General features: G+C 44.0%; 9 non-coding genes across 9 annotated transcripts; 1 reads left to right on the top strand and 8 right to left on the bottom strand.

The window, feature by feature from the left end:
- Positions 1 to 6,664: 6,664 nt before the first annotated feature.
- trnaq-cug (transfer RNA glutamine (anticodon CUG)) lies at positions 6,665 to 6,736 on the bottom strand. The gene has a single exon. It is a non-coding gene; the product is annotated as a tRNA-Gln (tRNA).
- A 385-nt stretch (positions 6,737 to 7,121) lies between these two features.
- trnay-gua (transfer RNA tyrosine (anticodon GUA)) lies at positions 7,122 to 7,195 on the bottom strand. Its single transcript has one exon. It is a non-coding gene; the product is annotated as a tRNA-Tyr (tRNA).
- Positions 7,196 to 8,809: 1,614 nt separating this feature from the next.
- On the bottom strand, positions 8,810 to 8,881 carry trnaq-uug (transfer RNA glutamine (anticodon UUG)). Its single transcript has one exon. It is a non-coding gene; the product is annotated as a tRNA-Gln (tRNA).
- Positions 8,882 to 10,961: 2,080 nt separating this feature from the next.
- trnaq-cug (transfer RNA glutamine (anticodon CUG)) lies at positions 10,962 to 11,033 on the bottom strand. Its single transcript has one exon. It is a non-coding gene; the product is annotated as a tRNA-Gln (tRNA).
- A 384-nt stretch (positions 11,034 to 11,417) lies between these two features.
- Positions 11,418 to 11,491, bottom strand: trnay-gua (transfer RNA tyrosine (anticodon GUA)). The gene has a single exon. It is a non-coding gene; the product is annotated as a tRNA-Tyr (tRNA).
- Positions 11,492 to 13,112: 1,621 nt separating this feature from the next.
- trnaq-cug (transfer RNA glutamine (anticodon CUG)) lies at positions 13,113 to 13,184 on the bottom strand. Its single transcript has one exon. It is a non-coding gene; the product is annotated as a tRNA-Gln (tRNA).
- Positions 13,185 to 15,263: 2,079 nt separating this feature from the next.
- Positions 15,264 to 15,335, bottom strand: trnaq-cug (transfer RNA glutamine (anticodon CUG)). Its single transcript has one exon. It is a non-coding gene; the product is annotated as a tRNA-Gln (tRNA).
- An 876-nt stretch (positions 15,336 to 16,211) lies between these two features.
- trnaf-gaa (transfer RNA phenylalanine (anticodon GAA)) lies at positions 16,212 to 16,284 on the bottom strand. Its single transcript has one exon. It is a non-coding gene; the product is annotated as a tRNA-Phe (tRNA).
- A 4,265-nt stretch (positions 16,285 to 20,549) lies between these two features.
- Positions 20,550 to 20,631, top strand: trnas-uga (transfer RNA serine (anticodon UGA)). Its single transcript has one exon. It is a non-coding gene; the product is annotated as a tRNA-Ser (tRNA).
- The last annotated feature ends 4,568 nt before the right edge of the window (positions 20,632 to 25,199 follow it).

The raw sequence follows: 25,199 nt of genomic DNA, 5'->3' as shown, positions 1-25,199 counted from the left end.
TGCCTACAACCCCGCAGTGCGCAGGAGCCTTCGAAGCTGGATGAAACCAGAACGGGGCCCTACGATGGCGGTGACCAGCCACAGTTGATAGCAAAGTGAGCCCTGGACAGGCGCTGCATTTGACAAACTCAGAGACGAGGAAGGGACCGGAGTCGGACCAAAAGTATGCGCCGGCCCTGCCCCCCGCCCCGCGCAGAGCCATCGGACACGTTGAGGCTGAAGGGGACTGGCGCAGAGCCCTTGGGCCCAGGGGCAAAGCGCAGCCATCATCCTTCAAGCCGCGCCTCCTGCTGCGCGGGGGTGAGTGACAATGGGCCCGGACTGTGTTCCCACCGGACGCGTTGAGGCTGAAGGGGACTGGCTCAGAGCACCTGGCACAGGGGCTAAGCACAGCCATCATCCTTCAAGCCGCGCGTCCTTCAGTGCGGGGGTGAGTGACGGTCCCATCTCCGGAGACAAGGGGCCAGGCGCGGGGGAAGCCAGTCAGACTGACGCCCCGCGCCTGGTGGGACCTCTGTCTCGGCCTCGCTTCCAACGTGTCCGGCGTGAGGTTAGCCGGAGCAAACCACAGCCGCAAAATGTAAACAAAACCGCAGTGCGCAGGAGCCTTCGAAGCTGGATAAAACCAGAATGGGGCCCTACGATGGCGGGTCATGTGTGCCCGTCGACCAAGCTCCTTGTCTGGTATACATAGAACCATGATTTGTACCATTTTCATGGTTGATTCATGCTCACGCGAGTTCGAGACCGGCTGGGTGCACTTTTATCCATGAGGCACTGCACTGCCTCCGGCAGCCGAGTTCGGGGCCCGGTGAGGGCTCCAGGCTCCAGGGGCTCCGACCCGGAGCCTCCGACCCGCAGAAGGTGCTCCCTGGCCGGGCAAAGTCTGGCCGTGTGCGGGGTGGATGGCCCTGGGTCTGGGCGAAGCTAAGATCACGGAGCGGGTCACCTCCGCGTACAGCCCGTGGTCAGCGTGACACTGTGCTCTGCCCCGAGCAATCAGAGCAAACAGCAAGCTTCTGGAAGTGCCCGCGAGTCTGGTAAAATCAAGCCGAAAATAGACCCTCTCATGCCCGGTCTGAGCGGCGCTTAGAGCGCGGAGGAGCGCGGAGCGCGGGGCTCCATTCAGAGGCTCCGTGATCCACCTTACAACCAGCTCTCACCTCCACGTACAGCCCGTGGTCAGCGTGACACTGTGCTCTGCCCCGAGCAATCAGAGCAAACAGCAAGCTTCTGGAAGTGCCCGCGAGTCTGGTAAAATCAAGCCGAAAATAGACCCTCTCATGCCCGGTCTGAGCGGCGCTTAGAGCGCGGAGGAGCGCGGAGCGCGGGGCTCCATTCAGAGGCTCCGTGATCCGACGCTCACCTCCGCACCTCCGAACCATGACTTGAGATTACGGCTGTGAAGGAGCCTTGGAAGCTGGATAAAACCAGAACGGGGCCCATCGATCGCGGTTCTCGTGTGTCCGTCAAACGAGCTCCTCCCCCGGTAGCCGCACAACCAGGAAATGTACCTGTTTCGATTGCGAAAAACGTCATTCTCAAAAACCGCCCGCCCGTCCCTCCCAGCATTACCATTTTGCACATCCCGCGTGAGAGCAGCGTAGGAATTTCTCGGGAGCAGCGTGATTTAGCCCGGGACTCTTGAGCTGAACGCTTATTTCCACGAGCCCGAAAAATGACTAAGTCCAACGGTATATAGTGTACTATTGCCGAAAAACGACAGAGTCGCTCGGGTATAGTGTACTATTGCCGAAAAATGACAGAGTCTTTTCAGGTATAGTGTACTATTTCGGTTTTTACTCTAAGTCCCTCAGGGGCATATGGTGCTATACTATGATGGTCAGATCACCTCCAGGCCCCAGGGGAGTGCTTTTCTGGGGGCAAACAGTGCACTGATGATGGGGGATTATTTCATTTTGCTCATTTTGGTGTTTTTTCACATTTTAACCCATTTTCACCCCTTTTGCTCACAACTTCATACTACGGCCCGGAAAAACGACAGAGTCCCTCGGGTATAGTGTACTATTGCCGAAAAACGACAGAGTCTTTTCAGGCATAGTGTACTATTTCGGTTTTTACTCTAAGTCCCTCAGGGGCATATGGTGCTATACTCTGATGGTCAGATCACCTCCAGGCCCCAGGGGAGTGCTTTTCTGGGGGCAAACAGTGCACTGATGATGGGGGATTATTTCATTTTGCTCATTTTGGTGTTTTTTCACATTTTAACCCATTTTCACCCCTTTTGCTCACAACTTCATACTACGGCCCGGAAAAACGACAGAGTCCCTCGGGTATAGTGTACTATTGCCGAAAAACGACAGAGTCCCTCGGGTATAGTGTACTATTGCCGAAAAATGACAGAGTCCCTCGGGTATAGTGTACTATTGCCGAAAAACGACAGAGTCCCTCGGGTATAGTGTACTATTGCCGAAAAACGACAGAGTCCCTCGGGTATAGTGTACTATTGCCGAAAAACGACAGAGTCCCTCGGGTATAGTGTACTATTGCCGAAAAACGACAGAGTCCCTCGGGTATAGTGTACTATTGGCTGGAAGCTCGTTTTTTTTTCTAAGTCCAGCAGGGGTATATGGTACTATATTCTGGTGGTCAGATCACCTCCAGGCACCAGGGGAGTGCTTTTCTGGGGGCAAACTGTGCACTGATGATGGGGGATTATTTCATTTTGCTCATTTTGGTGTTTTTTCACATTTTAACCCATTTTCACCCCTTTTGCTCACATCTTCAAACTCGGGCCCTGATTACAAGTTCTGACCAAATGATGACAAACACGGTATTTATTATGTATTTTTTTCATTTTTTTCATTTTTCCAACTTATACATCCATCATTGGTGCCAGGCAGGTTGTGGAGAAAGCAGTGAAGAAAGGAGAGAGCCATCACAGAAAAGATGTCCATCCAGGGTCAAGGTACCCTGCACTTTTACATATCCAAATGACAGCATTTAAAGTTTTTTAGCGTATGGTATCTCTCGTTGCATGGAACCGCACAGAGGCCAACGCCACACAGACGGCACCTGTACTTTGTTTGCCGCCTGCCTTTGGTACGAGAGCGGTCAGAGCACACGGCGCAGTCTGGACGTCCCTCTGCTTGACAAAGCCAATGACGCTCTGTGAGTCTCTGTGGCATTTCACCCTCCGGTCTTGAGCGCCTTTCTTGTTTTTTGGAGTGATCAGCCAGTAATGCATCAATAATGTTCTGAATGTAAACCTTTAAAGGTTTGTGTGGGCCTGGAGTGGATTTGGTGTATATGATGTGTGAGTTGACAATACTTATGCTTATAATGGCATTGAATATGCGATGATACCATTTCCGGGACCTGTGTGGAAAGAGGTATGTCTTCATCCTCTGGTCAGCAGTGTCCACTCCACCCATGTAGGCGTTGTACTGGTCGACACATACAGGTCTTTTGATGTCACGGAAGCCAGTGTCATCTGTCTTGGATCGGATCCTCCTCTGAACACAATCATTTCCATGGACTGTGGACAACATGGTGAGACGTTTAGTATCGTGCCAAGCACAAGCCAGGAGTTTTCCCTTTCTGCAAAAAACTGGGTCATCTCCTTTTTTCAGCTGTAAGACACTTTTACCAAGGCATTTTGGCATCCCCAACCTGGTAATCCTTACCGTCCCACACAGTCCAGTTTCCAAATCTGCTAATTCATTTGCAATTACAGGCGAGGTATAGTAACTGTCCATGTAAATCTCGTGTCCTTTGCCCGTAAAGGGAGAAACCAACTCACGGACAACTGCGTGTGTTGCACTGATGTTGCTTGCATTATTTTTGTACTGTCCAGTGTGCATTGACCAGCGCAAAACATACCCTGAACAGCTTTCACTCAGGGCATACACTCTATAGCCATATTTGTCAGGTTTATTCGGAGAGTAACATTTTAGTGAAGATCTCCCCTTGAAAGCTATTGTCATTTCATCTAAAGAAAGCTCCTTGATTGGACTGTAAACTGCTGCAAATTTGGGAATAATCAAATCTATTATTGGGCGGACTTTGAACAGTTTATCGTGCCCGGGCTCGCCTGTTCTCACATAATCATTATTGTTGACAAAATGAAAGAACGAAAGAATGATTTCAAATCTGTTTCTTGACATTACATTTCCAAATCCAGGCGTTTGTGTAAGCCAAAATGTTCCCCAGTAATCCTCGATTTCAGGTTTCTCAACAAGGCCCATGGAGAGATGCAAAGCGAAGAAAGCTTTCATTTCGGTGACTGATACATCATACCACTCAAGAAATCTTGAATGTGGCTTCAGAATCATAGGTGCCATACACTGATGTGCATATCTATTTGTCTCATCAGTAATGAAAGTCCAAAACTGATCGGTCAGAAAGAGTGACAGAATATCAAATGGATTAGCATCCGTCAGATCCATCTCTCCTGTGTAGCCAACTGGGTCTTCAAAAGGTTTGATCCATGCCTCAAATACCTCGACCTCTCTCAGCATGTCCCAGCTCTCATCCACCGGGCAAGTTTTACTGCAGCCACTGGTTCCACTGGTTCCTCACCTCCGTCTGTCCTTTGCACCTGTCCGTTGTTTCGAAGTCCCTTCATCTCCACTTGGAAATCCATCGTCACTCTCGGGGAGATAATACCCTTCAGAGTCAGAATCTGCTGTAAATTGCATGCCACGTGAACTTCCTCCAGCCATTTTTTTCCTTACCGGATCTGCCCTGGATCATACCTGGCTAATAAAGGGAAGTTGCACCGAACCGACCAATGACTGAAGTGATTCATTTTCTACTATTATTTCATTAATTTCCTTGTACGGTAAAGTTGCATTTCTGCGACTTTGGCGCTTAAAGGGTTAACTAAACAGGCCCTTTGACCAAGGAAGCCCCAGCGCCGTAATGATTTCCTGGTTTCCATACATAATTACATACAGTGGTTACTTCTGGGATTGTATCTCTTGCTTGCTCTGGCAAGGTGAGCAGTCGTCCCTGGGTGGGCTCAAACCACCAACCTTTCGCCTATCAGCAGAACGCGCTAGCCGATTGCGCCACAGAGGCGAGAATCTTAACATACCCATGAAAGGGTTACCCCTCTAATTGCAATTAGAAATGAAGAAAAACTCTGGATTCAGAGCGCTAACCGCTATACCGTTGAACCACACCTTTCTACAGGATGTCCTGTTTTGAAAATAAGTATGACATTTGATCATTGGGCTATATCAAAGAGAGCAGCATTGAAGTAGGCAAACTTCTGCTTCATGGTTTCATTGTGTGGTGGTCATCACATCTGCCCTACACGCAGAAGGTCTTGGGTACAACATTCAGCGAAACCAAACATGTTCCCAAACATGTTCATGCTAACAATGTTCCAACGAAAGCTTGCTGTTTATGTTTTATAGATCCTTTCCAGGCCATTTATGTCCTGATCTCGCAAAATATCCAATAGACCCAGCATTCCTATTCATTGTATTTTTGAGCAAAGACTAACATTCAGGTACACATGCCGAAACCCGGGATTGAACCAGGAATAACGTAGCGAGAAAATGAACTAGTTCTGTATGTCCTTTTTTCTTTTCTTTTGATTAAACATAAAACAATACAGGACACGACCAGGGAGCAAAAATCGTAATTAAAAGAACTTAATAGTTACATAAAACATAACATAACATAAAATAAAATAAAAACAAAATCACATTTAAATGAAAATAAGGGTCCTACTTGGTCCAAGTCAATCAAATTAGTGCTTATCGAAGTTAAGCCTGAATGTCACTGTTTTCCATTCATCCAATGTCTAATGTCTGTTACTATGTCAGTCAAGTCTTTGATCGTTGGCGTGGTTGGTGTCGAGCATTTCTTTGTGATGGCCTTTTTCTCTACAGCCAAAAGTATGTTCCAAGGGTATCCATTTATTGTGTCCATGGCAGGAGTGTTGAGGCCCAAGTACATAGTTTTAAATTTGAGTGGGATGGAAAAGTCAAAAACAGTCTGCAGTGCCCTGTAAATTTCAGTCCATTATTTTTGAGCAACAGCACAGCCCCAAAACACCTGATAGTGGTTTGCCTGCTGGGTTCTCCAGCAGTTAGCATTTCCTTGTGAATAATGGGCACTTTGACATGGTGTGGTGAAAAAAACATATTTTTCCCCTTCAGGCATGTGATTTTGTGGTCTTCCTTAGGGCTGTTCCTACATTTCCACACTCTTGGTCAGACAAAACCAGGTTCACTTCTCGTTCCCATTGGTTTAGAATATACTTAGCAGAACGTTGTCCAGATTACAAATGCATTGAGATCATTTAGAAATGATTCCCCTCGCAAGTTCTGATTGATTGGTTTCAACAAAGATTACTGTCAGAGGATTATAGTGGTCATTTCTTTGTTTCATTTCTTGCTTATAATAAGTCCTATAAAAGTCCTGTCTCTCCAAGTCAAAGGATTCCTTCAACACATCAATGCTTTTCATTTGATTTTCTTTTGCAATTCGGTGAAACGTTTACGCCTTTTGTAATCCAGGCGTTGAATCATAAGCTTGGTCATAAGAAAACCAGCTCCAGATTTTAACAGCTTTGTTTAGTTTGTATGCTTTGGTTGGCTCCTTTCAGGGGGTAAGCACAGATTTTACCCAAAGATTCTTCTTGTTTCTGCACTTTTTCAAAAGAGTAGCGCTGCTCTCGGGGAACTCAAGGTTCCACCGAGATTTAAACTCGGATCGCTGGATTCAGAGTCCAGAGTGCTAACCATTACACCATGGAACCGCAGACTCCTCCTTGGAAGGATAACGGTCATCCAAAGCGACAAGTCTTTACGTTAATCATCCCTTGCCAAAAAAATGAGAAACAAGGAGTGAAAACAGTGCAATTAATCTTGATGTGCAGCAATACTTTTCCCTCTCTTAATGCAAAGTGTAGCAGCAGTAAACTTGAGGGAGAAAGGTATGGGTTTGAGGGCTCTTCTTGTGGGCTTTTCTGTCCTTGTAAATATTTTTCATAGACAAAAGAGTAGGCATTTCCTGTTTACTAAAAAGGCCCTTTGACCAAGGAAGCCGCAGCGCCATAACGATTTCCTGGTTTCCTTACATAATTACATACAGTGGTTACTTCTGGGATTGTATTTCTTGCTTGCTCTGGCAAGGTGAGCAATCGTCCCTGGGTGGGCTCGAACCACCAACCTTTCGGTTTACAGCCGAACGCGCTAGCCGATTGCGCCACAGAGACGAGAATCCAGCTTTATCCATAAAAGACTTGTGGCTCTAATTGCAATAAGAAATGAAGAAAAACTCTGGATTCAGAGCGCTAACGGCTATACCGTTGAACCACACCTTTCTACCGGATGTCCTGTTTTGAAAATAAGTATGACATTTGATCATTGGGCTATATCAAAGAGAGCAGCATTGAAGTAGGCAAACTTCTGCTTCATGGTTTCATTGTGTGGTGGTCATCACATCTGCCCTACACGCAGAAGGTCTTGGGTACAACATTCAGCAAAACCAAACATGTTACCAAACATGTTCATGCTAACAATGTTCCAACGAAAGCTTGCTGTTTATGTTTTATAGATCCTTTCCAGGCCATTTATGTCCTGATCTCGCAAAATATCCAATAGACCCAGCATTCCTATTCATTGTATTTTTGAGCAAAGACTAACATTCAGGTACACATGCCGAACCCAGGATTGAACCAGGAATAACGTAGCGAGAAAATGAACTAGTTCTGTGTGTCCTTTTTTCTTTTCTTTTGATTAAACATAAAACAATACAGGACACGACCAGGGAGCAAAAATCGTAATTAAAGAACTTAATAGTTACATAAAACATAACATAACATAAAATAAAAACAAAATCACATTTAAATGAAAATAAGGGTCCTACTTGGTCCAAGTCAATCAAATTAGTGCTTATCCAAGTTAAGCCTGAATGTCACTGTTTTCCATTCATCCAATGTCTAATGTCTGTTACTATGTCAGTCAAGTCTTTGATCGTTGGCGTGGTTGGTGTCGAGCATTTCTTTGTGATGGCCTTTTTCTCTACAGCCAAAAGTATGTTCCAAGGGTATCCATTTATTGTGTCCATGGCAGGAGTGTTGAGGCCCAAGTACATAGTTTTAAATTTGAGTGGGATGGAAAAGTCAAAAACAGTCTGCAGTGCCCTGTGAATTTCAGTCCATTAGTTTTTAGCAACAGCACAGCCCCAACACACCTGATAGTGGTTTGCCTGCTGGGTTCTCCAGCAGTTAGCATTTCCTTGTGAATAATGGGCACTTTGACATGGTGTGGTGAAAAAAACATATTTTTCCCCTTCAGGCATGTGATTTTGTGGTCTTCCTCAGGGCTGTTCCTACATTTCCACACTCTTGGTCAGACAAAACCAGGTTAACTTCTCGTTCCCATTGGTTTAGAATATACTTAGCAGAACGTTGTCCAGATTACCAATGCATTGAGATCATTTAGAAATGATTCCCCTCGCAAGTTCTGATTGATTGCTTTCAACAAAGATTACTGTCAGAGGATTATAGTGGTCGTTTCTTTGTTTCATTTCTTGCTTATAATAAGTCCTATAAAAGTCCTGTCTCTCCAAGTCAAAGGATTCCTTCAACACATCAATGCTTTTCATTTGATTTTCTTTTGCAATGCGGTGAAACGTTTACGCCTTTTGTAATCCAGGCGTTGAATCATAAGCTTGGTCATAAGAAAACCAGCTCCAGATTTTAACAGCTTTGTTTAGTTTGTATGCTTTGGTTGGCTCCTTTCAGGGGGTAATCACAGATTTTACCCAAAGATTCTTCTTGTTTCTGCACTTTTTCAAAAGAGTAGCGCTGCTCTCTGGGCACTCAAGGTTCCACTGAGATTTGAACTCGGATCGCTGGATTCAAAGTCCAGAGTGCTAACCATTACACCATGGAACCGCAGACTCCTCCTTGGAAGGATAACGGTCATCCAAAGCTACAAGTCTTACATCAATCATCCCTTGCCAAAAAAATGAGAAACAAGGAGTGAAAACAGTGCAAATAATCTTGATGTGCAGCAATACTTTTCCCTCTCTTGATGCAAAGTGTAGCAGCAGTAAACTTGAGGGAGAAAGGTATGGGTTTGAGGGCTCTTCTTGTGGGCTTTTCTGTCCTTGTAAATATTTTTCATAGACAAAAGAGTAGGCATTTCCTGTTTACTAAAAAGGCCCTTTGACCAAGAAAGCCGCAGCGCCATAACGCTTTCCTGGTTTCCTTACATAATTACATACAGTGGTTACTTCTGGGATTGTATTTCTTGCTTGCTCCGGCAAGGTGAGCAGTCGTCCCTGGGTGGGCCCGAACCACCAACCTTTCGATTAAAAGCCGAACGCGCTAGCCGATTGCGCCACAGAGACGAGAATCTGGACATATCCATAAAAGAATTGTGCCTCTAATTGCAATAAGAAATGAAGAAAAACTCTGGATTCAGAGCGCTAACGGCTATACCGTTGAACCACACCTTTCTACAGGATGTCCTGTTTTGAAAATAAGTATGACATTTGATCATTGGGCTATATCAAAGAGAGCAGCATTGAAGTAGGCAAACTTCTGCTTCATGGTTTCATTGTGTGGTGGTCATCACATCTGCCCTACACGCAGAAGGTCTTGGGTACAACATTCAGCGAAACCAAACATGTTACCAAACATGTTCATGCTAACAATGTTCCAACGAAAGATTGCTGTTTATGTTTTATAGATCCTTTCCAGGCCATTTATGTCCTGATCTCGCAAAATATCCAATAGACCCAGCATTCCTATTCATTGTATTTTTGAGCAAAGACTAACATTCATGTACACCTGCCGAAACCCAGGATTGAACCAGGAATAACGTAGCGAGAAAATGAACTAGTTCTGTGTTTCCTTTTTTCTTTTCTTTTGATTAAACATAAAACAATACAGGACACGACCAGGGAGCAAAAATCGTAATTAAAATAACTTAATAGTTACATAAAACATAACATAACATAAAATAAAATAAAAACAAAATCACATTTAAATGAAAATAGGGGTCCTACTTGGTCCAAGTCAATCAAATTAGTGCTTATCCAAATTAAGCCTGAATGTCACTGTTTTCCATTCATCCAATGTCTAATGTCTGTTACTATGTCAGTCAAGTCTTTGATCGTTGGCGTGGTTGGTGTCGAGCATTTCTTTGTGATGGCCTTTTTCTCTACAGCCAAAAGTATGTTCCAAGGGTATCCATTTATTGTGTCCATGGCAGGAGTGTTGAGGCCCAAGTACATAGTTTTAAATTTGAGTGGGATGGAAAAGTCAAAAACAGTCTGCAGTGCCCTGTGAATTTCAGTCCATTATTTTTGAGCAACAGCACAGCCCCAAAACACCTGATAGTGGTTTGCCTGCTGGGTTCTCCAGCAGTTAGCATTTCCTTGTGAATAATGGGCACTTTGACATGGTGTGGTGAAAAAAGACATATTTTTCCCCTTCAGGCATGTGATTTTGTGGTCTTCCTCAGGGCTGTTCCTACATTTCCACACTCTTGGTCAGACAAAACCAGGTTCACTTCTCGTTCCCATTGGTTTAGAATATACTTAGCAGAAAGTTGTCCAGATTACCAATGCATTGAGATCATTTAGAAATGATTCCCCTCGCAAGTTCTGATTGATTGGTTTCAACAAAGATTACTGTCAGAGGATTATAGTGGTCGTTTCTTTGTTTCATTTCTTGCTTATAATAAGTCCTATAAAAGTCCTGTCTCTCCAAGTCAAAGGATTCCTTCAACACATCAATGCTTTTCATTTGATTTTCTTTTGCAATGCGGTGAAACGTTTACGCCTTTTGTAATCCAGGCGTTGAATCATAAGCTTGGTCATAAGAAAACCAGCTCCAGATTTTAACAGCTTTGTTTAGTTTGTATGCTTTGGTTGGCTCCTTTCAGGGGGTAAGCACAGATTTTACCCAAAGATTCTTCTTGTTTCTGCACTTTTTCGAAAGAGTAGCGCTGATCTCGGGGTACTCAAGGTTCCACCGAGATTTGAACTCGGATCGCTGGATTCAGAGTCCAGAGTGCTAACCATTACACCATGGAACCGCAGACTCCTCCTTGGAAGGATAACGGTCATCCAAAGCTACAAGTCTTACATCAATCATCCCTTGCCAAAAAAATGAGAAACAAGGAGTGAAAACAGTGCAAATAATCTTGATGTGCAGCAATACTTTTCCCTCTCTTAATGCAAAGTGTAGCAGCAGTAAACTTGAGGGAGAAAGGTATGGGTTTGAGGGCTCTTCTTGTGGGCTTTTCTGTCCTTGTAAATATTTTTCATAGACAAAAGAGTAGGCATTTCCTGTTTACTAAAAAGGCCCTTTGACCAAGGAAGCCGCAGCGCCATAACGATTTCCTGGTTTCCTTACATAATTACATACAGTGGTTACTTCTGGGATTGTATTTCTTGCTTGCTCTGGCAAGGTGAGCAATCGTCCCTGGGTGGGCTCGAACCACCAACCTTTCGGTTTACAGCCGAACGCGCTAGCCGATTGCGCCACAGAGACGAGAATCCAGGTTTATCCATAAAAGACTTGTGGCTCTAATTGCAATAAGAAATGAAGAAAAACTCTGGATTCAGAGCGCTAACGGCTATACCGTTGAACCACACCTTTCTACCGGATGTCCTGTTTTGAAAATAAGTATGACATTTGATCATTGGGCTATATCAAAGAGAGCAGCATTGAAGTAGGCAAACTTCTGCTTCATGGTTTCATTGTGTGGTGGTCATCACATCTGCCCTACACGCAGAAGGTCTTGGGTACAACATTCAGCGAAACCAAACATGTTACCAAACATGTTCATGCTAACAATGTTCCAACGAAAGCTTGCTGTTTATGTTTTATAGATCCTTTCCAGGCCATTTATGTCCTGATCTCGCAAAATATCCAATAGACCCAGCATTCCTATTCATTGTATTTTTGAGCAAAGACTAACATTCAGGTACACATGCCGAAACCCGGGATTGAACCAGGAATAACGTAGCGAGAAAATGAACTAGTTCTGTGTGTCCTTCTTTCTTTTCTTTTGATTAAACATAAAACAATACAGGACACGACCAGGAAGCAAAAATCGTAATTAAAAGAACTTAATAGTTACATAAAACATAACATAACATAAAATAAAATAAAAACAAAATCACATTTAAATGAAAATAAGGGTCCTACTTGGTCCAAGTCAATCAAATTAGTGCTTATCCAAGTTAAGCCTGAATGTCACTGTTTTCCATTCATCCAATGTCTAATGTCTGTTACTATGTCAGTCAAGTCTTTGATCGTTGGCGTGGTTGGTGTCGAGCATTTCTTTGTGATGGCCTTTTTCTCTACAGCCAAAAGTATGTTCCAAGGGTATCCATTTATTGTGTCCATGGCAGGAGTGTTGAGGCCCAAGTACATAGTTTTAAATTTGAGTGGGATGGAAAAGTCAAAAACAGTCTGCAGTGCCCTGTGAATTTCAGTCCATTAGTTTTTAGCAACAGCACAGCCCCAACACACCTGATAGTGGTTTGCCTGCTGGGTTCTCCAGCAGTTAGCATTTCCTTGTGAATAATGGGCACTTTGACATGGTGTGGTGAAAAAAACATATTTTTCCCCTTCAGGCATGTGATTTTGTGGTCTTCCTCAGGGCTGTTCCTACATTTCCACACTCTTGGTCAGACAAAACCAGGTTAACTTCTCGTTCCCATTGGTTTAGAATATACTTAGCAGAACGTTGTCCAGATTACCAATGCATTGAGATCATTTAGAAATGATTCCCCTTGCAAGTTCTGATTGATTGGTTTCAACAAAGATTACTGTCAGAGGATTATAGTGGTCGTTTCTTTGTTTCATTTCTTGCTTATAATAAGTCCTATAAAAGTCCTGTCTCTCCAAGTCAAAGGATTCCTTCAACACATCAATGCTTTTCATTTGATTTTCTTTTGCAATGCGGTGAAACGTTTACGCCTTTTGTAATCCAGGCGTTGAATCATAAGTTTGGTCATAAGAAAACCAGCTCCAGATTTTAACAGCTTTGTTTAGTTTGTATGCTTTGGTTGGCTCCTTTCAGGGGGTAAGCACAGATTTTACCCAAAGATTCTTCTTGTTTCTGCACTTTTTCAAAAGAGTAGCGCTGCTCTCGGGGTACTCAAGGTTCCACCGAGATTTGAACTCAGATCGCTGGATTCAGAGTCCAGAGTGCTAACCATTACACCATGGAACCGCAGACTCCTCCTTGGAAGGATAACGGTCATCCAAAGCTACAAGTCTTACATCAATCATCCCTTGCCAAAAAAATGAGAAACAAGGAGTGAAAACAGTGCAAATAATCTTGATGTGCAGCAATACTTTTCCCTCTCTTGATGCAAAGTGTAGCAGCAGTAAACTTGAGGGAGAAAGGTATGGGTTTGAGGGCTCTTCTTGTGGGCTTTTCTGTCCTTGTAAATATTTTTCATAGACAAAAGAGTAGGCATTTCCTGTTTAATAAACAGGCCCTTTGACCAAGGAAGCCGCAGCGCCATAACGATTTCCTGGTTTCCTTACATAATTACATACAGTGGTTACTTCTGGGATTGTATTTCTTGCTTGCTCTGGCAAGGTGAGCAGTCGTCCCTGGATGGGCTTGAACCACCAACCTTTCGGTTAACAGCCGAACGCGCTAGCCGATTGCGCCACAGAGACGAGAATCTAGGCATATCCATAAAAGACTTGTGCATCTAATTGAAATAAGAAATGAAGAAAAACTCTGGATTCAGAGCGCTAACGGCTATACCGTTGAACCACACCTTTCTACAGGATGTCCTGTTTTGAAAATAAGTATGACATTTGATCATTGGGCTATATCAAAGAGAGCAGCATTGAAGTAGGCAAACTTCTGCTTCATGGTTTCATTGTGTGGTGGTCATCACATCTGCCCTACACGCAGAAGGTCTTGGGTACAACATTCAGCGAAACCAAACATGTTACCAAACATGTTCATGCTAACAATGTTCCAACGAAAGCTTGCTGTTTATGTTTTATAGATCCTTTCCAGGCCATTTATGTCCTGATCTCGCAAAATATCCAATAGACCCAGCATTCCTATTCATTGTATTTTTGAGCAAAGACTAACATTCATGTACACCTGCCGAAACCCAGGATTGAACCAGGAATAACGTAGCGAGAAAATGAACTAGTTCTGTGTTTCCTTTTTTCTTTTCTTTTGATTAAACATAAAACAATACAGGACACGACCAGGGAGCAAAAATCGTAATTAAAATAACTTAATAGTTACATAAAACATAACATAACATAAAATAAAATAAAAACAAAATCACATTTAAATGAAAATAAGGGTCCTACTTGGTCCAAGTCAATCAAATTAGTGCTTATCCAAATTAAGCCTGAATGTCACTGTTTTCCATTCATCCAATGTCTAATGTCTGTTACTATGTCAGTCAAGTCTTTGATCTTTGGCGTGGTTGGTGTCGAGCATTTCTTTGTGATGGCCTTTTTCTCTACAGCCAAAAGTATGTTCCAAGGGTATCCATTTATTGTGTCCATGGCAGGAGTGTTGAGGCCCAAGTACATAGTTTTAAATTTGAGTGGGATGGAAAAGTCAAAAACAGTCTGCAGTGCCCTGTGAATTTCAGTCCATTATTTTTGAGCAACAGCACAGCCCCAAAACACCTGATAGTGGTTTGCCTGCTGGGTTCTCCAGCAGTTAGCATTTCCTTGTGAATAATGGGCACTTTGACATGGTGTGGTGAAAAAAACATATTTTTCCCCTTCAGGCATGTGATTTTGTGGTCTTCCTCAGGGCTGTTCCTACATTTCCACACTCTTGGTCAGACAAAACCAGGTTCACTTCTCGTTCCCATTGGTTTAGAATATACTTAGCAGAACGTTGTCCAGATTACCAATGCATTGAGATCATTTAGAAATGATTCCCCTCGCAAGTTCTGATTGATTGGTTTCAACAAAGATTACTGTCAGAGGATTATAGTGGTCGTTTCTTTGTTTCATTTCTTGCTTATAATAAGTCCTATAAAAGTCCTGTCTCTCCAAGTCAAAGGATTCCTTCAACACATCAATGCTTTTCATTTGATTTTCTTTTGCAATGCGGTGAAACGTTTACGCCTTTTGTAATCCAGGCGTTGAATCATAAGCTTGGTCATAAGAAAACCAGCTCCAGATTTTAACAGCTTTGTTTAGTTTGTATGCTTTGGTTGGCTCCTTTCAGGGGGTAAGCACAGATTTTACCCAAAGATTCTTCTTGTTTCTGCACTTTTTCAAAAGAGTAGCGCTGCTCTCGGGGCACTCAAGGTTCCACCGAGATTTAAACTCGGATCGCTGGATTCAGAGTCCAGAGTGCTAACCATTACACCATGGAACCGCAGACTCCTCCTTGGAGTCTTTACATCAATCATCCCTTGCCTAAAAAATGAGAAACAAGGAGTGCAAACAGTGCAAATAATCTTGATGTGCAGCAATACTTTTCCCTCTCTTAATGCAAAGTGTAGCAGCAGTAAACTTAAGGGAGAAAGGTATGGGTTTGAGGGCTCTTCTTGTGGGCTTTTCTGTCCTTGTAAATATTTTTCATAGACAAAAGAGTAGGCATTTCCTGTTTACTAAACAGGCCCTTTGACCAAGGAAGCCGCAGCGCCATAACGATTTCCTGATTTCCTTATATAATTACATACAGTGATTACTTCTGGGATTGTATTTCTTGCTTGCTCTGGCAAGGTGAGCAGTCATCCCTGGGTGGGCTCGAACCACGAACCTTTCGGTTAACAGCCGTACGCGCTAGCCGATTGCGCCACAGAGACGAGAATCTAGGTGTATCCATAAAAGACTTGTGCCTCTAATTGCAATAAGAAATGAAGAAAAACTCTGGATTCAGAGCGCTAACCGCTATACCGTTGAACCACACCTTTCTACAGGATATCCTGTTTTGAAAATAAGTATGACATTTGATCATTGGGCTATATCAAAGAGAGCAGCATTGAAGTAGGCAAACTTCTGCTTCATGGTTTCATTGTGTGGTGGTCATCACATCTGCCCTACACGCAGAAGGTCTTGGGTACAACATTCAGCAAAACCAAACATGTTACCAAACATGTTCATGCTAACAATGTTCCAACGAAAGCATGCTGTTTATGTTTTATAGATCCTTTCCAGGCCATTTATGTCCTGATCTCGCAAAATATCCAATAGACCCAGCATTCCTATTCATTGTATTTTTGAGCAAAGACTAACATTCAGGTACACCTGCCGAAACCCGGGATTGAACCAGGGACCTTTAGATATTCAGTCTAACGCTCTCCCAACTGAGCTATTTCGGCTACTTTATCGAATAAATTAGGCAAGGGAGGGAAACGTGTGGCATAACGTAGCGAGAAAATGAACTATTTCTGTGTGTCCTTTTTTCTTTTCTTTCGATTAAACACTCTACACTCTTGGTCAGACAAAACCAGGTTCACTTCTCGTTCCCATTGGTTTATCTTCTTTACCATGAAATCAACTCTTACCTTCTCAAAGCCTTCCCATATGGTCTAGCGGTTAGGATTCCTGGCTCTCATCCAGGGGCCAGCCGTGGATAGTGGGCATAGAGCGCCAGCCAATCAGAATGAGCCTGTGTGCCATGTGCCACTGTGATGAAGGCCAACCAATCAGAATGCAGAGATTCGTGTTCGTTCACAAATTCATCTCAAGAAACCAGAGTTCAATTCCTGCTGTGCCCAGAAGAAGAGGAACGTTTCAAAGGATCAAAACTTTAAATGTACAAAGTTTATGAGTTCAAACATTAAATGTATAAAGTTTATGAGTTGGTGTGTCAGTTTGCACTTGTTAAAAGGTCAGATCATGAGAAGGACTCACATGCAGCTGCTGGTACTGATTTGCAATTTTAATAAAATCACAAATTGATCACAAATAGTGATTTCTGCTTCACCTTAAGAGATTTACCCACGTCACACCTTCTGCATAAATAAACTTGGAGTGGGTCAGAAAACTCCAGGTGTTTAGTCCGCAGGGGTCAGAGGTCACACTATCACATCTCTAACACTGCAGCACTGAACTGTACTATTGTGTTCAGTTTATGTTCTGCAGAGAAATAAAACATTGACTCATATTGTTAATGATATGATATCTCAATCATTTAAATAATATTGTTGTATTGTTATATTGGAAAGAAAACACAAAAAAACATGTACTTTTAAGAATATTTATTGACAGGGAAAATACCAGAAATATTAAGTTTAATTTATTTACACTTCAGACAGCATTCATTACTTGACAGTAGTATTTACATTAAATATACAGATATATAGAGTCCAGGGAAGTATGTGTGGATGTGAGGACTGTGCAGGGCCTGCTTCAGCACCAGTTTGCAGAACCTGCACGTTCTCCCTGGGGCAGAACCTTCACGTTCTCCCTGGGGCAGAACCTGCACGTTCTCCCTGGGGCAGGTGACTCCTCTCTCTTCCTCTTCTGTTGCTTCCTTTCCTCCTCTCTCTGTCTTGTGGCCTCCAGCTCCCTCTGGAAGAACTCTGTGTCCACAATGTCCTTAAAGGTGGTGTTTCTTCAGGGCTGCTGCTCAGGGCGTCCTGAGAAAGAGACGGTGATGGTCAGAGCTGTAGGAGACGAGGTGATGGTCGTGGTGACGACAGTTGTCGTGGTGACGACAGGCAGAGTTGTGGTGCTGCCAGAGTGTCTGTGTTTGCTCCAGCTTTTTCGGGCTGATGTTGAGTGAAGATGATGCATTTAATAATTTGATGTGATGATGATGTAATGATAAATATGTAGTTTTGTGGTCGGGTGTAGCGCGCTGTTGGCTGATTGGCTCAGGGGCAGTGGAGGGGGAGGCGGCCTGTTGTGACGACTGCGGCTGAAGCTTCACTGGAGGAGGAACTACAGAACAAAACAGATGAATGTTTTAGTGATAAGCAACACGTGTGCACATGAAATACAACACATGACACACATTTAGAACCACTGCACTGGCTGTGAAACTACAGTCAGCATGAAGTATTCATCTGTTCACTCTGTGATGGTTTGACTGAGACAGACACAGACACACATGGAGCATGAAGCATTCATCTGTTCACTCTGTGATGGTTTGACTGAGACAGACACAGACACACATGGAGCTCACTCACTTTGGGTTGTCTCTTCTCCAGGAGCATCAGATGCAGAATGTGTGGGACGAGCTGCATCTGAAACAACCAAAACACCACAATATAGGTTTATGTTTGTTTAGATTATTCTATTAAAATGTCAGACCTGGAGCTGAAGTACTTCCAGACTCGGGCAGAACAAACCTCAGCTCCTGTGGAAGTGGCACTGGAGGCTTAAGGGGCAGCACATCTGCAGCAGCTGAAGAGAGGAAAGAAATATATGATACGTTTGATCAACTTTGATCTTACAGTGAATAAGCAACAAGTAAAAGCTCTTACATCCTGTGGTTCCTCCAGAACAGTTGCTGTAAGAGAAGAAGAAGAATAATGAGTCATATTTAGCTGTTAGTAACAACGCACACTTACATTTGACCTGTTGTTTATATCATAAGTAAGTTTATATTGCTGTTTTATTTAGCAATGTTAGTGTGAATGAGCAGAAAGAGCTCTCACTCATTCATATTGAACACCAGATAATATGACTTACTCTCATCACAGATGCATGAATTCAGAGCAGGACCTGAACAGGGTCAGGAACAACTGAACTCATGCACAGGACAGAACGTGTCCCAAAGTGTCTTTCATGGCAGGACATCTGTGTGTGAACTTCTGTAAACCTGAGGATGATGGAGCTCAGCAGCGACTGGACACGGCTGGAATAAAAGACAAACCTTTTTAACACATGATAAATCCAAAATGGAGCTTAAGCGTTACAGACACATTACACACATCCACGTGTTGTTTGGACGGAGATGCTGAGCATTGTCCTCTCCAGCGCGTCCTCTTCAGCCACTACTAAAGGAAAAGACATGAAATGAAACAGAAGTGACTGCTCCTCTACACGGTGTGACTCTGTGTGACTCCACACAAACCAAAAACACACGATTTATGTAGTTATACTCACCCAAGGGCTCACGAGGAGAGCTGGTGGGGACACGAGTGGGTGGAAAAGAGGACAGGGCAGAGGAGGACAGGAGAGAGGAGGACAGGACAGAGGAGGACAGGGCAGAGGAGGACAGGAGAGAGGAGGACAGGACAGAGGAGGACAGGGCAGAGGAGGACAGGACAGAGGAGTACGGGGCAGAGGAGGACGGGGCAGAGGACAGGACAGAGGAGGATGGGGCAGAGGAGGACAGGAGGAATTGTTGAGTCATTCATATGGATTTTGGCTCTTGTTTATAGTCTGTTGCTAGGTAACAGTTGTGTAATGTCCTCCACATTAACATGAAGTGAAGGCATTTCCCCATTGTGGGACAAAGTCTCTCTTACTTGTGATGAATTGTTGAAGCTACAACTACTTTTATGCACAATAAGAGACAACACAACACACAGATCACGTAATATTGCACCTTATATAAAACTGCACAACTGCAAACCTTTAAATGTAATAAAGTTTAACTTCACAGGGCTGAATATCACACAAAACTGACAGAAAAGTCGCGTTTAGTTGTTCAACAGAGACATGGAAGTAGCAGTGACTTTATGTGACTAAAAACACAGTTTCAAAAGTGCAAAACACAAGACGAACTTTACCTGAAAACGTCTTCAAATGCCCGTTATAAATGCCACAAAATACGAGTGTTCTGGGGCAGTAAAATGTCCATAAGAAGGTGAAAACAGGAGCAGATCTAGTGCTAAACTTGTCCAGGTCGCACTGAATGAATGACGTCACTCTGCATTCAAACATGGCGCGCTCTCGCCACAGCGCCGCCGCTGGCCAAAAGTATATTACATCCGTAGTGGTTTAACACTACCATAGGAAATGAATGGGATTCTGTTTAGGGCTGTTTAGCTAAAGAATCCAGGTGGCCCGGGTTCAACTCCCGGTATGGGAATATCTAGTCTGTCCTGCTGGAACACTTGTAGCTGCATTATGTACAAGACTCGCTGTGGTTACGAGTACATTCAAGCTGGACGGAGGTGAAGAGAGGCATAGAAACATGGTATCGATTTGGGCGCAGCATGTGAAAATTTGTAATCAACCTTTAGCTTTTCTATGCATCTATAGACTAGCAGGTTGGTTGGTGTTTCTTTTTGGAGCATTTCTCTTAGACAATTGCCAGATTACACTGCAGTGAATTTTAGAGACCTTCACTGAAATATTTCAAATCAGCACATGTGGTGATTCAGTGCAAGCTCCCAGTCCCGCATTACCTTTGAACCTTGCAGCACTTATAAAATTCAAACAATATTATTTCATCCATCCACACTACCTGCAGGAAGGTGAGACAAAGTGGCCCATTCAGGCAGCCTGGGCGACATTCCCAACTTCCAGTATAGGTATGTCTCGCCAAACCTGAGCTTAGAATGCTTAGTAAAACATGCTGTCTCCATGAATTCATGGAGAGTTAAATCTGGTAATGTAATTGCGCTAGTTTCAGAAAATAATGTGGGTAATTTCCACTTTCTTAAACACAGTTTAAAGGTGTATTGTTGTTGTGGCCGAGAGGTTAAGGCGATGGACTTGAAATCCATTGGGGTTTCCCCCCGCAGGTTCGATTCCTGTCAGCAACGTGTGTTTAGCAGCACAGATTTTGAGATTGCGTTCTATTCTATAAACCAGCATGTTTGGTGATGTTTAATTTCAGAGCCATTCTTTCAGAACGAGGGCATGTATGAAATCCTTGTTTCAATCCCCTGCATCTCCATTCAATATTCTGTTGATGGCACAAAGTGAAAAGTGTTGACTCCAGGTCTTGTTTGGAAAATAATCATGACAGACAAGAGATGGTTATGTAGCTCAGTGTTAGAGCACAGTCTTTCGTAGCAAGATCCCAGTTCCACATTCCTTTAAAATTAGATTTCATATTTTGAAGCAATTTGAGTCTATTAGACGTATACAGCCCCATGGGCATTACGCACTGGCCTCTTGAACCGGGATTGTGGGTTTGAGTCCCATGATCATAGCCATTCAGCAGAGTGGCGCAGCGGTAGCGTGCTGGGCCCATAACCCAGAGGTCGATGGATCGAAACTATCCTCTGCTAGATTTTTTTTTACTTGCATTATTGCGATTGTCAATCCAAATGAACCAAGCTAGTCAGTAATGTGTTGGATGATGGAAGCCGATCTTCAGCGCAAGCTCCCAGTTCCACATTTGCTTTGAATCTAGCAGCACATTTCTTTTTTCCATCCTATATTGTTATTTCTTTTTTGGGGAAAAGGATAGCTGAGTAGTGAAAGAAGATGTAGGTCAAAAAAGACCCATGAATAGACATTTTGAAGCAATTTGAGTCTATTATGGGTACATAACCCCATAAGCAATATGCACAGGATACTAGCCTCCAAAATCCGGGATTGTGGATTTCAGGTCCATGGTCTAATAGGCTGAGCCACAAGGAAAATACTAATCCCTAGACTTGTTGCACGTGGAATGGGCTTATATCTATTACATACAGAACTGTTCCTTAACTCTCAAGCATCAATGAGGCCTTCTTTATACGTCATAAGGCGCTGGTACAGCTAGCAGCCCGGTGTAAACGCTCTCTCTTTTTTCTCACACTTATTGTGCTTTATCTCCTATATTTTGTAAATATAGTTAGTATATTTTTTCTATTTTACTGTAGGATAGGGACACGCGCTGGAATCATTTTTAATTCAACTGTTTTTGACTTTATTCGGCTGGATTGAGTGTTTTCGTCGTGTCGTGGCGATGTGTCTTGGCTCTGAGTCGGCGCCGTACCGCGCTTACACAAAGGAGGAACTAATGAAACTGCGGAGAACAGTCGTCTTACCCGGAGATCTTCACGTTATCCCGGCGGACATCATAAGGAAAACGCAACGAAGCAGACGGGCTGGACGTAAACTCCGAGAGAAGAGAGGGACAAACAGGAAGTCGGTTCCCGCCGTAGTCATGGGTAACGTGAGGTCCCTTCAAAATAAAATGACGGAAATAGCGAGCCTCATGCGGTCCCAGAGGATTTATAGGGACAGCAGTGTCTTGATTTTCACAGAGACCTGGTTAACAGCAGAAATGCCAGACTCTATTGTAGGTTTGGACAATTTTCATCTGCTGCGGGCGGACAGAACGAGAGAATGCGGGAAGAAAAGATATATTATCTGCCCCGGGAGTTCTCACATGTGATTTTGATCGCAGTCTATGTGGCCCCGTCTGCCAATGCTGAATATGCTTGTGAAGCACTGCTCTCCTGCACTTGTAGGCTGCAAACACAGCACCCACAGGCTCTCTCCCTCGTCTCTGGTGACTTTAACCACGCTTCTCCCTCTTCTGTTCTACCAACATACACCCAGTATGTTACCTGCCCCACCAGAAACAATAGAACATTGGACTTGTTTTTTGCCAACACCAAGGAGGCTTATTCCTCTTTCCCCCTCCCTCCCCTGGGCAGCTCGGACCACAACCTTGTACATCTGGGGCCTGTGTATGAACCCATCGTGCCCATGTGGGACAATAAAGGAATATCTTATCTTATCTGATCTGATCTGATCTGATCTTATCTTATCTTATTGATTGTTTTTGTCCATTCTATCATTTTAGAGCTCATGCTTAGCATGTATGAGGTCCTGGGTTCAATTCCCAGCATCTCCAACCAGCACTCACCTCCGCGTACAGCCCGTTGTCAGCCTGGAAGTGCCCCGGAGTCTGGTAAAATCAAGCCGAAAATAGACCCTCTCATGCCGGGTCTGGGCGGCGCTAAGAGCGGGAGGAGTGCGGGGCTCATTCAGAGGCTCCATGATCCGCCTTACAACCAGCTCTCACCTCCACGTACAGCCCGTGGTCAGCGTGACACTGTGCTCTGCCCCGAGCAATCAGAGCAAACAGCAAGCTTCTGGAAGTGCCCGCGAGTCTGGTAAAATCAAGCCGAAAATAGACCCTCTCATGCCCGGTCTGAGCGGCGCTTAGAGCGCGGAGGAGCGCGGAGCGCGGGGCTCCATTCAGAGGCTCCGTGATCCGACGCTCACCTCCGCACCTCCGAACCATGACTTGAGATTACGGCTGTGAAGGAGCCTTGGAAGCTGGATAAAACCAGAACGGGGCCCATCGATCGCGGTTCTCGTGTGTCCGTCAAACGAGCTCCTCCCCCGGTAGCCGCACAACCAGGAACTGTACCTGTTTCGATTGCGAAAAACGTCATTCTCAAAAACCGCCCGCCCGTCCCTCCCAGCATTACCATTTTGCACATCCCGCGTGAGAGCAGCGTAGGAATTTCTCGGGAGCAGCGTGATTTAGCCCGGGACTCTTGAGCTGAACGCTTATTTCCACGAGCCCAAAAAACGACTAAGTCCAATGGTATATAGTGTACTATTGCCGAAAAACGACAGAGTCTTTAGGTATAGTGTACTATTTCGGTTTTTACTCTAAGTCCCTCAGGGGCATATGGTGCTATACTATGATGGTCAGATCACCTCCAGGCCCCAGGGGAGTGCTTTTCTGGGGGCAAACAGTGCACTGATGATGGGGGATTATTTCATTTGGCTCATTTTGGTGTTTTTTCACATTTTAACCCATTTTCACCCCTTTTGCTCACAACTTCATACTACGGCCCGGAAAAACGACAGAGTCGCTCGGGTATAGTGTACTATTGCCGAAAAATGACAGAGTCTTTTCAGGTATAGTGTACTATTTCGGTTTTTACTCTAAGTCCCTCAGGGGCATATGGTGCTATACTATGATGGTCAGATCACCTCCAGGCCCCAGGGGAGTGCTTTTCTGGGGGCAAACAGTGCACTGATAATGGGGGATTATTTCATTTTGCTCATTTTGGTGTTTTTTCACATTTTAACCCATTTTCACCCCTTTTGCTCACAACTTCATACTACGGCCCGGAAAAACGACAGAGTCGCTCGGGTATAGTGTACTATTGCCGAAAAATGACAGAGTCTTTTCAGGTATAGTGTACTATTTCGGTTTTTACTCTAAGTCCCTCAGGGGCATATGGTGCTATACTCTGATGGTCAGATCACCTCCAGGCCCCAGGGGAGTGCTTTTCTGGGGGCAAACAGTGCACTGATGATGGGGGATTATTTCATTTTGCTCATTTTGGTGTTTTTTCACATTTTAACCCATTTTCACCCCTTTTGCTCACAACTTCATACTACGGCCCGGAAAAACGACAGAGTTGCTCGGGTATAGTGTACTATTGCCGAAAAATGACAGAGTCTTTTCAGGTATAGTGTACTATTTCGGTTTTTACTCTAAGTCCCTCAGGGGCATATGGTGCTATACTATGATGGTCAGATCACCTCCAGGCCCCAGGGGAGTGCTTTTCTGGGGGCAAACAGTGCACTGATGATGGGGGATTATTTCATTTTGCTCATTTTGGTGTTTTTTCACATTTTAACCCATTTTCACCCCTTTTGCTCACAACTTCATACTACGGCCCGGAAAAACGACAGTCGCTCGGGTATAGTGTACTATTGCCGAAAAATGACAGAGTCTTTTCAGGTATAGTGTACTATTTCGGTTTTTACTCTAAGTCCCTCAGGGGCATATGGTGCTATACTATGATGGTCAGATCACCTCCAGGCCCCAGGGGAGTGCTTTTCTGGGGGCAAACAGTGCACTGATGATGGGGGATTATTTCATTTGGCTCATTTTGGTGTTTTTTCACATTTTAACCCATTTTCACCCCTTTTGCTCACAACTTCATACTACGGCCCGGAAAAACGACAGAGTCGCTTGGGTATAGTGTACTATTGCCGAAAAATGACAGAGTCTTTTCAGGTATAGTGTACTATTTCGGTTTTTACTCTAAGTCCCTCAGGGGCATATGGTGCTATACTATGATGGTCAGATCACCTCCAGGCCCCAGGGGAGTGCTTTTCTGGGGTCAAACAGTGCACTGATTATGGGGGATTATTTCATTTTGCTCATTTTGGTGTTTTTTCACATTTTAACCCATTTTCACCCCTTTTGCTCACAACTTCATACTACGGCCCGGAAAAACGACAGAGTCGCTCGGGTATAGTGTACTATTGCCGAAAAATGACAGAGTCTTTTCAGGTATAGTGTACTATTTCGGTTTTTACTCTAAGTCCCTCAGGGGCATATGGTGCTATACTATGATGGTCAGATCACCTCCAGGCCCCAGGGGAGTGCTTTTCTGGGGGCAAACAGTGCACT

Source organism: Eucyclogobius newberryi, unplaced genomic scaffold, assembly GCF_026437365.1.
Source record: "Eucyclogobius newberryi isolate DKJ021-1_F unplaced genomic scaffold, fEucNew1.0.hap1 SCAF_29, whole genome shotgun sequence".
NCBI classification, from domain to species: domain Eukaryota; kingdom Metazoa; phylum Chordata; class Actinopteri; order Gobiiformes; family Gobiidae; genus Eucyclogobius; species Eucyclogobius newberryi.
This window is presented reverse-complemented; position numbering and strand designations above follow the sequence as displayed.